Source organism: Pelobates fuscus, chromosome 10 (assembly GCF_036172605.1).
Source record: "Pelobates fuscus isolate aPelFus1 chromosome 10, aPelFus1.pri, whole genome shotgun sequence".
Lineage (NCBI taxonomy): Eukaryota > Metazoa > Chordata > Amphibia > Anura > Pelobatidae > Pelobates > Pelobates fuscus.
In genome coordinates this window covers 84,300,646-84,310,960 of record NC_086326.1, presented here as the reverse complement: position 1 = coordinate 84,310,960, position 10,315 = coordinate 84,300,646, and positions in this window count along the sequence as shown.

Genomic DNA, 10,315 nt, shown 5'->3' with positions numbered 1-10,315 from the left:
GTGTAATGCTATGTCGCCTCAAATTTCTGGACCATGGTACATAAACCTATTTCGAAACGATTTAAAACGACACTCTACTGCACCCACAGGCTGCCCCCTTCTCGACATTGATTGTCTCAGCATGCTGATCTAACCCATCCCATTTCTCTCAGACGGTCATTGTTGCCTAGGTCGGTTGAAGTTGCCTTTTAAAATGCAGAAGTGTTCCACATTCTCGAGGTGGTTGCAAAGGAGTTAGTCTGTGGTGGACTGTTCCAGGTTAATCAAGCCTCTTCTAAATGGTTTGACATAAAACTGGATGGCTCACAGCCACATTGAGCAACATATCTAGTACAGCTCTTTGTAGCTGCAGAGTGCAACTTTAATAATGTTGGTTACCATGCAAAGCTTAATTAAAATGTAAAAAACAACTCTATTGCATACACCACTTGAAATGAGCATCACCAAACGGGGGGGAGGAGAGAGAGAGAGAGAGAGAGAGATATTATATATATATATATATCTATCCCTGTTTGCATTAAAGGTACATTTAAAACTCAAAACTAGGTGCTCAAATTTTATAAACCTTTTTCATTAAAGGGACACTGTAGGCCCTCAGACCGCTTTAGCTCATTGAAGTGTTCTGGGTCCAATGTCCCTTAACCCTGCAATAGTAATTATTGCAGTTATTGAGAAATTGCAATCATTACTGTTCAGGGTTAACTCCATCTCTAGTGGCTGTCTACTAGACAGCCACTAGAGGGACTGCCTGAATTGAAACAGACTTTTGGTCCGGTATCTGACGTTGGACGCCTTCAGGCGTTAGTCTTTTTTTTTTCCATAGGTGGAAATCCTAATGAGAGTATGACCATTGCCTGGCATGCGCATTAGGTCTCCCCAGCTGGCGGGGGAGACGCATGCGCGGCAATGGGAGGAAGGTGGGCGGAGCCTGATCCAGCGCCAAGGGACATCAGCGCTGGATTCAGGTAAGTGACTGCAGGGGTTTTAACTCATACAGCCCTGAGGAAGGAAGGGGGGTACTTTAGGATTCTATAGTGCCAGGAAAACTGCTTTGTTTTCCTGGCACTATAGAATCCCCAAAGAAGTAACTGTGTGCTAGAGGAAGTCCTTATAAAAGATTATGCAGGCACATATTCTGACATCAGTGTTTACAAGATGTGTGTTTGGAGAAGGTTGACAGGATGACTTGTAAGATCAACAATGTACGGTTCTAAAATAATGCACTTGCCTCTCTTATGGTTGCAGGCAGATATTACCTTTTTGCTTCTTAGCAAATCAACAATGCAATCGGATCTAGCAGAAAATGATTTAATTTTAAATAAGAAATATATTTTTGGTGAAAGATTCTTTTTAACTTTTGGGCTTACTGTTGCAACTTATTGTGGCATGCACCTTGCAACCACAGAATGTATCTTAAACATGTAATGATGCCTGGAAGAAAACCATTGTGGCAAATGTTTAAACCAAAGAAAAGTTAGTTGCGCACAATCACTATGCACATTTAAATATCTTGAGTTTTTTTTTTTTGTATCACTCTAATGGCTAATCAAGTGTAAGATCGCCCGTCTGCCACATTGAGGTCATGTGTTATATATTAAAGGTTAATACGTGGGAAGTGGTTAAAAAATGTAAAAATATCCCTGTCTCATTAGAGATTTTACCTTTTTTGATGAAGGCAGCAGGGAAGGGAATTGTTGGCATAGGACTCACCGAAGACGTTGTGTGGAAGGTGAGCTTACATTTTTAGTGGCTATTGGAGTGATACAAACAAACCTCACTTTTTTTTTTTTTTTTCTTTTTTTTAAATGTGCATAGGATTGGGGGGGGGGGGGAGGAAACATGTTTTTATTTTTTTTTTATATAGGTGTCTTGGGGCTGATGTGTACTATGGCCATTGCTGCCACCCAGGAGTAATGGTAGTTTGAGTGCAGGGCTTAATTTTGTAGGTTTGTAATTGTTGCAAATTGCTCACGGGCAGTAGGTTATGGGTCTTGAGTAATAGTTACCAAAAGCAGCCATATTGCTCCCCAACAGTTCTAAAACATGGGTGCAGAAGTTTGGATTTGACTTATTTTGTTTTTTATTAATTCTTTATTTTATTTGTGTGGGGAAAATCACATACAGCATACAATGCCACAACAGCTAGCGCATGCAGAGTGTCAGACATAGATTTGCAGTGTTAAGGCAGTAGAAAATACATAGCACATTTTTATGGAATAGTGTTGCGTGACAAGAGTTATGTCCAATCTTATTGGTGAGAGTAATGAAAAGGATTAGCTAAAAACAAATAACTAGAGGTTTAATTCTATGTCAAAATGGGTTAAACAGCAGATTATGCATTAGGGAAAAGCTTACATGTAAATTGATTCTATTTTAAATGACAAGAGACAAACTAGTTCACTTCGTGTAACTGATAGTGATAGTATTCCTTGAAATTATACAAAGCAAGCGGCATCAGAATTTTTTTTTTTTTTACGATTAATGTATTTTGACCCATATCTTTTTGTAGCCTTGCCTCTTTTCAGTGCACACTTAAGTCTGTGTAGCAGCCATATTTAAATTTTTTATTATTTTTTTTTAAACTCCTGTTTATGTAACAAACTGCTAATGAGTCTCTGCTAATCCTTATTAAGTCACCAGTATTAAAGGACCACTATAGGCACCCAGACCACTTCAGCTCAATAAAGTGGTCTGGGTGCCAGGTCCCTCTAGGATTAACCCTGCCTGCTGTAAATATAGCAGTTTCAGAACCTCTAGTGGCTGTCTAATTGACAGCCGCTAGAGGCGCTTCCGCGCTTCTCACTGTGATTTTCACAGTGAGAAGACGCCATGCTTTCCTATGGACTGGCCGAATGCGTGCGCAGCTCTTGCCGCGCATGCACTTTCAGACGGTGACGTCAGAAGAGGGAGGAGAATCCCAACGCTGAGGGAGCCCGGCGCTAGAGAAAGGTGAGTGTTTAACCCCTTTCCTCCCCCTTCAGCCCAGCGGGAGTGGGACCCTGAGGCTATAATATATACACCCTGTTCCAAATTATTATTCAAATAATATTTCTCTTATCTAAATAATTGATGTAAATAACAGTCAGCATAATTCTCATGTCATCAACTATTAAGAGTACAATTCAAATTTTATTGAACAAACCTCCTAATAACAGTATTTTTTTTTTTTAACATAAACTTACAATGCACTGTTCCAAATTATTACGCACAGTAAGTTTCAAAACACTTTATAGGTTGTAAAGAACTGAAAATTGTCATTTGTTGTGTTTGCAGCATATTTACTGAAATCAAAAGCTATTTCAATCAAACGTATAACAACATTTTAACTTTTTAAACATTTTTACAGGTCATGTTACATTTTAACATAGGACCCCTAATTTGATAGCAGCTTCATAAGTCTTGCATCCATTGAACTTGCGAGTTTTTGGACAGTTTCTGCTTGAATTTGTTTGCAAAATGTCAGAATAGCCTCTCAGAACTGCTGTTTGGATGTAAACTGCCTCCCACCCTCATAGATCTTTTGCTTGCGGATGCTCCAAAGGTTCTTAATAGTTTTGAGGTCAGGGGAGGATGGAGGCCACACCATGACTTTCTCTCCTTTTATCTTCGTAGCAGCCATTGATGCAGAAATATTCTTTGCAGCATGAGATGGTGCATTGTCATGCATGAAGATGATTTTATTACGGAAAGCATAATTCTTCCTTCTATACCAGGGAAGAAAGTGGTCAGTCAGAAACTCCACATACTTTGCAGAGGTCATCTTTACACCTTCGGGGACCCTAAATGGGCCGACCAGCTCTCTTTCCATGATTTTGGCCCAAAACATGACTCCACCGCCTTGCTGACGTCGCAGCCCTGTTCGAACAGTGTGGCCGTCCACCAACCATCCATTACTCCATCCATCTGGACCATCCAGGGTTGCACGGCACTCATCCGTGAACAGGACTGTTTGAAAATTAGTCTTCATGTATTTTTCTGCCCAATGCTGCCATTTCTGCTTGTGAGCATTGGCTAGTGGTGGCCGAATAGAAGGTTTATGCACAGTTGCAAGACTCTGGAGGACTCTACACCTTGATGTCCGTGGGACTCCAGAGGCACCAGCAGCTTCAAATATCTGTTTGCTGCTATGTAATGGTATTTTAGCAGCTGCTTTCTTGATCCGATGCATGGATCTGGCAGAAATCTTCCTCAATGTGCCTTTATCTGCACGAACCCGTCTGTGCTCTGAATCAGCCACAAATCTCTTAATAGTGCGATGATCACGCTTAAAGGACCACTCTAGTGCCAGGAAAACATACTCGTTTTCCTGGCACTAGAGTGCCCTGAGGGTGCCCCCACCCTCAGGGACCCCTTCCCGCCCGGCTCTGGAAAGGGGAAAGGGGTTAAATCTTACCTTTTTCCAGCGCTGGGCGGAGAGCTCTCCTCCTCCCCGTCGGCTGAATGCGCACGCGCGGCAAGAGCTGCGAGCGCATTCAGCCGGTCACATAGGAAAGCATTCATAATGCTTTCCTATGGACGCTTGCGTGCTCTCACTGTGATTTTCACAGTGAGAATCACGCAAGCGCCTCTAGCGGCTGTCAATGAGACAGCCACTAGAGGAAATAGGGGGAAGGCTTAACCCATTCATAAACATAGCAGTTTCTCTGAAACTGCTATGTTTATGAAAAAATGGGTTAACCCTAGAAGGACCTGGCACCCAGACCACCTCATTAAGCTGAAGTGGTCTGGGTGCCTAGAGTGGTCCTTTAAGTTTTCGTGAAATATCTAATGTTTTCATACCTCGTCCAAGGCATTGAACTATTTCACTCTTTTCGGCAGCAGAGAGATCCTTTTTCTTCCCCATATTGCATGAAAATGGTGCTCTGCTTAATAATATGGAACACCCTCCTTTCATATTTTTTCCTTAAATTGGGCTCACCTGGCAATCTAATTATCACAGGTGTCCGAGATTGTTTTCAGTGATCAAAGACCCCTGAGACACTGCCATCCATGAGTTAAACTGAAACAAAATATTTAATCTTTGTGACACTTAGAATTTGCATAATAATTTGGAACGGTGTATGTAATCCTTGTATTTTCAGTAAAAAAAATGATGCTGGGAAATCTGCAAAAGTAAGATTGCAGTAAATTGTAATGTCACCTATAAAACCTTTTTTATACCACCATATCATGGCCCTTGGTAATTGATTCTAAGGCATAACTGATCTTGTATAAAAGCCCTTGATAGAGAAGGTGGTGGGGCTTATGTACAACGTGACTTTAGTGCAGTTCTAAATGTGGAACAATCTCTTTATGGAAAATTATAGAATGTTCCTTTTTTTTTTTTTTAACAGTTTTTACAATAATTGCATGTTATCACTACAACTAAAATAAAAGCATTTTGTTTTTACACTAAAGCTGTAAAAAGTGTTTCTGCAATTTCACTAGTATCCTGTAGGGGTCAGCAAATAATTATCTACTAAACCTGTTAATTGCTAGAGACAAACACTCAAGAATATTCTCTAGATTGAGAATTGTTTGAATTTCAAAGTGAGTTTCAAACTTAAAGGGACACTCCAGGCACCCAGACCACTTCTGCTCATTGGAGTGGTCTGGGTGCCAGCTCCCACTACTCTTAACCCTGTAAGTGTAATTATTGCAGTTTTTTTTTATAAACTGCAATAATTACATTGCAGGGTTAACTCCACCTCTAGTGGCTGTCTACTACACGGGCACTTCCGTGTTTAAAGCAAAGATTTTCTTTGCTAGAGTGTTGCTGGACATCCGCACGCTGTGTGAGGACCTCCAGCGTCGCTCAATTCCCCATAGGAAAGCATTGAAAATCTTTTTCAATGCTTTCCAATAGGGAGACCTAATGCGCGTGCGTGTTAGGTTTCCTCAGCCCGCGGGATCAGTCTCGCCCACCGGCTGACGTGATTATAGGGAAGAGCGACGCCGACCTGAAACCACAGCCGAGGGACATCGGCAGGGTCTCAGGTAATTGACCTGAAGGAGTTTTCACCCCTTCAGCTACCTGGGATGGGAGGTGGGAGGGAAAGGGGACTTGCAGTGCCAGGAAAAGGATTGTTTTCCTGGCACTAGAGTTTCCCTTTAACCCCTTAAGGACACATAACGTGTGACGTCATGATTCCCTTTTATTCCAGAAGTTTGGTCCTTAAGGGGTTAAGGTCAAAATAGGGGGGAGGGGGAAAATGTGCAAATTAAGTTTACTTCTTTGAACTTTACATTTTAAACTATAATGTAACCTTGTTTGACTAGGACTGTGAGCCTTTACTGTTCCTGTATGTCCAACGTGTCTTGTCCAACAACTTGTTAGTCTACCTACTACGATGTGGTATATGTTGGCGCTTTGTAGATATTGCTTAATTTTGAATTTCTAACAATTCTCACTTGAGTAAATAACTGACTTCTGCCTTTTAGACTCCTAGATTTTTTTAAAATTTACACATACAATGAAGCGTTTCTGCTGTTTTTAGAATAGTTTTATTTTTCACTCTTTCCTGAGTTTCTTCAGATAGAGCTGTTCATAGGTTGAATTAAAAAAAAAACGTACTCTGATACATTGTAGAATGTCTTCTGATAAAGGACTAGGACAAATCAAGCCGATGCCCCGAGTCAAGAACGGTGTATCTTCATTCATTGGTATATTTCAGATCATAGGAGCTGGAATGGCTTATAACATGTTGCATAAGACCATTTCAAAAGTTTAAAGGGACTCTCCAGTGCCAGGAAAACAAGCCTGTTTTCCTGGCACTAGAGAATCCTGTAGTGCCCTCCATCCCATGTTGCTGGAGGGGTTAAAACCCCTTTAGCGACTTACCTGAATACAGCGCCGATGTCCCTCGGCGCTGGGTCTGGCTCCTCTCCCATCGATGTCAACCGGCGGGGACACCTAATGCGCATGCATTAGACCTCCCCATAGGAAAGCATTATTCAATGCTTTCCTATGGGGAAAATCTGAAGCTGGAGGTCCGTGAGGACGTCTAGCGTCAGATAACCGACCAAAGGTCTGTTTGAACTCCGGAAGCTCTCTAGTGGGTGTCTGTTGGCCTCAAAGGACAGACTTTTAAAGCTGCAATGTTTTACATTGCAACACTAAGTGCAAAAGGGTCACAGCACCCAGACACCACTTCAATTAGCTGAGGTGGTCTGGGTGCCTTGAGTGTCCCTTTAAAGCTTCCATGGGTATTCTGTGTAATAGGAATACAATAGTATTGCCAGCCCAAGGGCAGAAATAAGATGAATTGCTGAGTTCTGGGAGAGGTTTTGGCTACCTCTCATGCCAGTGTTGGTCTGAGGCCTCGGGTCAGACCTACTCCTGAAGTGACTTAGTACTTTCTCCCCCATCCCCCCCCCCCCCCCCCCCTCACCTATCAGATTTTTTGCTCAGCCTATGTCATTTGTGCTCCCCAGTATTCTTCTGTTAAGATTTACAGGTAATTCATTAAAGTGCTTTTCAGGTCAAAGTAGCTAAACCAGTAAAATGCCATGTTGTGCCAATTAAACAGAGTTATTTGAATAACAGTTGTGACTGATATTCCACAGAATCTTGTCTGCTGCCCATAAATGTAGCCACTAGCGGTGTGTTAACCCAGCAATCACAACATTGCTGTATATACGTGGTGGCAATGTATTAGATTGCAGGGTTAAAACTAAAAAGCCACTGCACTCAGACCATTTTCACTGGACCGAAAGAAAGGGACAGGTATACACAGAGATGTTTCCACTGGCTACACCACATCTCCATGGACAACTTTGTACAATGCATGGCTGACCTGTGAGCTGCAGAAGTGAGACGCAGGCCGGGAAGATACGGGAGGGGAGCTCTGGGTAGGGTGGGCTGGAGTGGCAACCGGGGGCGAGAAAACCCCCCACCTACAACTTGCCTACCCTACTCGACCTACAACCTGTTCCCAGCCCAGACCTAACACAACCAATCTAACACCATGGACGCTTGACCACATCTCGATCTTGACAGGCTATGCACAGCCACCTAGCACAGGAGGAGGCCATAATACTAGATGACTAAGATGCACACGAGTAGTGAAGTAATGTTACACTATGGCAACATGATACCCTGATGTTGTTTTGTTCCTATATACGACACGGTTAAAGACCTATCCCCAGTGTGGGACAATTGTTATTCTGCTGAAAGCTACCTACGACCTTTGCAGGTCACATGTTAAGCTATGCTAAAAGTTTCTGGCAGGGAGGGAGGAGGGATGCTGCAGTAAATCTCCTAAATATGCAATGAGCACTCTGATTAGGAAGTGGCAGAAATTATTCAGCCAGTTTTAGCTCTTCCTTTTTTTTTTTTAAAAGGGGATTTCTGAGCTTCTACAGAATATTATGGGATGAATATTTAAACCTTTGCACACATTTTATTCATGGAGGGGTGCTTCTATTGCCTTGTTATTTTAATAACATAGCCAATGGACGATAGAAGGTGCATAGTTTATGGTGTTTGAGTGTCCCTTTAAATGGCAGAGGCCACTGTATTGTTAACATGCATTTTTTTAATTGTTACTACTTTTTTTTTTGTCTTTTTTTTCTTTTCTTTTTTCTGTCCCAGATATAGAAATGCTTAACCAGAAGCAGATCTTGCCATTCGGTTTGTGGTGCTATGGCATATAAAATGTTTGCCTGAACAATAATACAGCTATAGATTGTGACTTCAGTCTTCCAGCTGGAAGGTGTTTTTTGTTTGTTTGCAAATTGAATGTATTTCCCATATAAACATTAGTTTATTCAATTATGGGTTCTCCAATATCTGATCCATGTTGCAGTTCAGCTATTGATTTATGAAGTTCAATAGTGCAAGACATATGTGGTGTTCGGCTTAAATAAACATAAGCTGTTTCTCAGGTTCTTAAAGTATTGTTTTAAAAGGAAATGGACCCACCTTGTTTTTATGGAAGGAGTTAGGAAATACGGCTCAACATATGACATTTTAGGCAATCAGTACCTCGTGGTTTAGAGGGGAAAGGGTAAAAAGATGCGGCTATTCTTTCCTTGTTCTGTTTGGGTTTTTTTTGTTTTTTTCTTTCCATTCTCCCAGATCTGTTTTGAGGAACCTCACAAATCTGTTTGTAGTTGGAGGAAAAAGTTGTGTTGTGTCTTAGACCTGCAAAGTGTCTGCAAAAAATTACGGTATCAATCCTTCCCCAGTTGGATCGTGTTCCGTACTGGGAGAAGGCTCCAGACACTTTTGCAGAAAAAGACCTATGGTAGTCATAAACGGCTGAACCACCATATTTGTTGCACAGATCTACCAGCTTGTGCATGTAAAAATCAAACTCCTCTCTGTTGGGATAGACCGCACAGATGACATCCCGGTAAATACCAAAGGCCAGTACAAACTCAGGGATAGTCAGTTTTCTGTTTAGGCGGGCGTCCCTAGATCTGACAACAGACACATCATCGTAAGCATAAGTCTTATTTTCCATAATATCCTGGGAGGCAATCAACAGGGAAGCCAGGTTGACGTCTTTACCTTCCAGGATATATCTTTTTATGTGCTCAGGGATCATATAAGCAGGGCTAACTTCCTGGTCATCCAGGGTGATGGCTGTAGCAACTAATGGCAAGTCGGCTGGTGCTTGTGAAGCAGCAGCGGGTGGCCCTGCTAGCGTAAGGGCCCTGGTGACGACTCAAGTTTCTCTAGCCTGGAGTTGACCTTGCTCATGGACGCCATGAGTGAAGACAACATGGAATGTATGTCTCCTGGGTTGGACTGGCTAGGTCCTTCCCCGGCATCCATGTTGTTAGTTGATGTACATAGCAGTTTGAAAAGTTCTGCTATCCTTGCTGTAGCGGGGGAAGGGATTTGCCGTCTCCTCAATTCCGTGGTTATACGAGGGATCATCCAGGATCTGATCGATGCTGGACTAGCTAGCTCTCCTCCTTGTGTGGGAGTGACAGCTCTAGCCGGGGTGCTAGGCAGGGAGAAATCCTCTACCCCTTCCTGAGACATACTACAAACAAAACAATTAATTCGTGTATGAAAACCACCAAATTGTACTGGCAGGCTTGCTAAGCCGGATGGCGAAACATTATACTTGTTTGGTGACAGGTGAGGCCCTACTAATTGCCAAGCGGCTTGAGAGGCTCTATCTATGCGTTGGCACAAGGGGATTTGAGGCCACTCGTCGTATTGGCAGGAGTTTTAGGCCTCTCGGTGACTGTAAGACAGAAAAACAGGGGAAGGGAGTGACAGGTGAGGCCCTATCTATGCAACATGCGAGGCGACTAGCTAACGTGTGGCCCGATGGGTGTTTGCCTCTGAAACGTTGAGGCGGGGTGTTGGCCTCGCGGG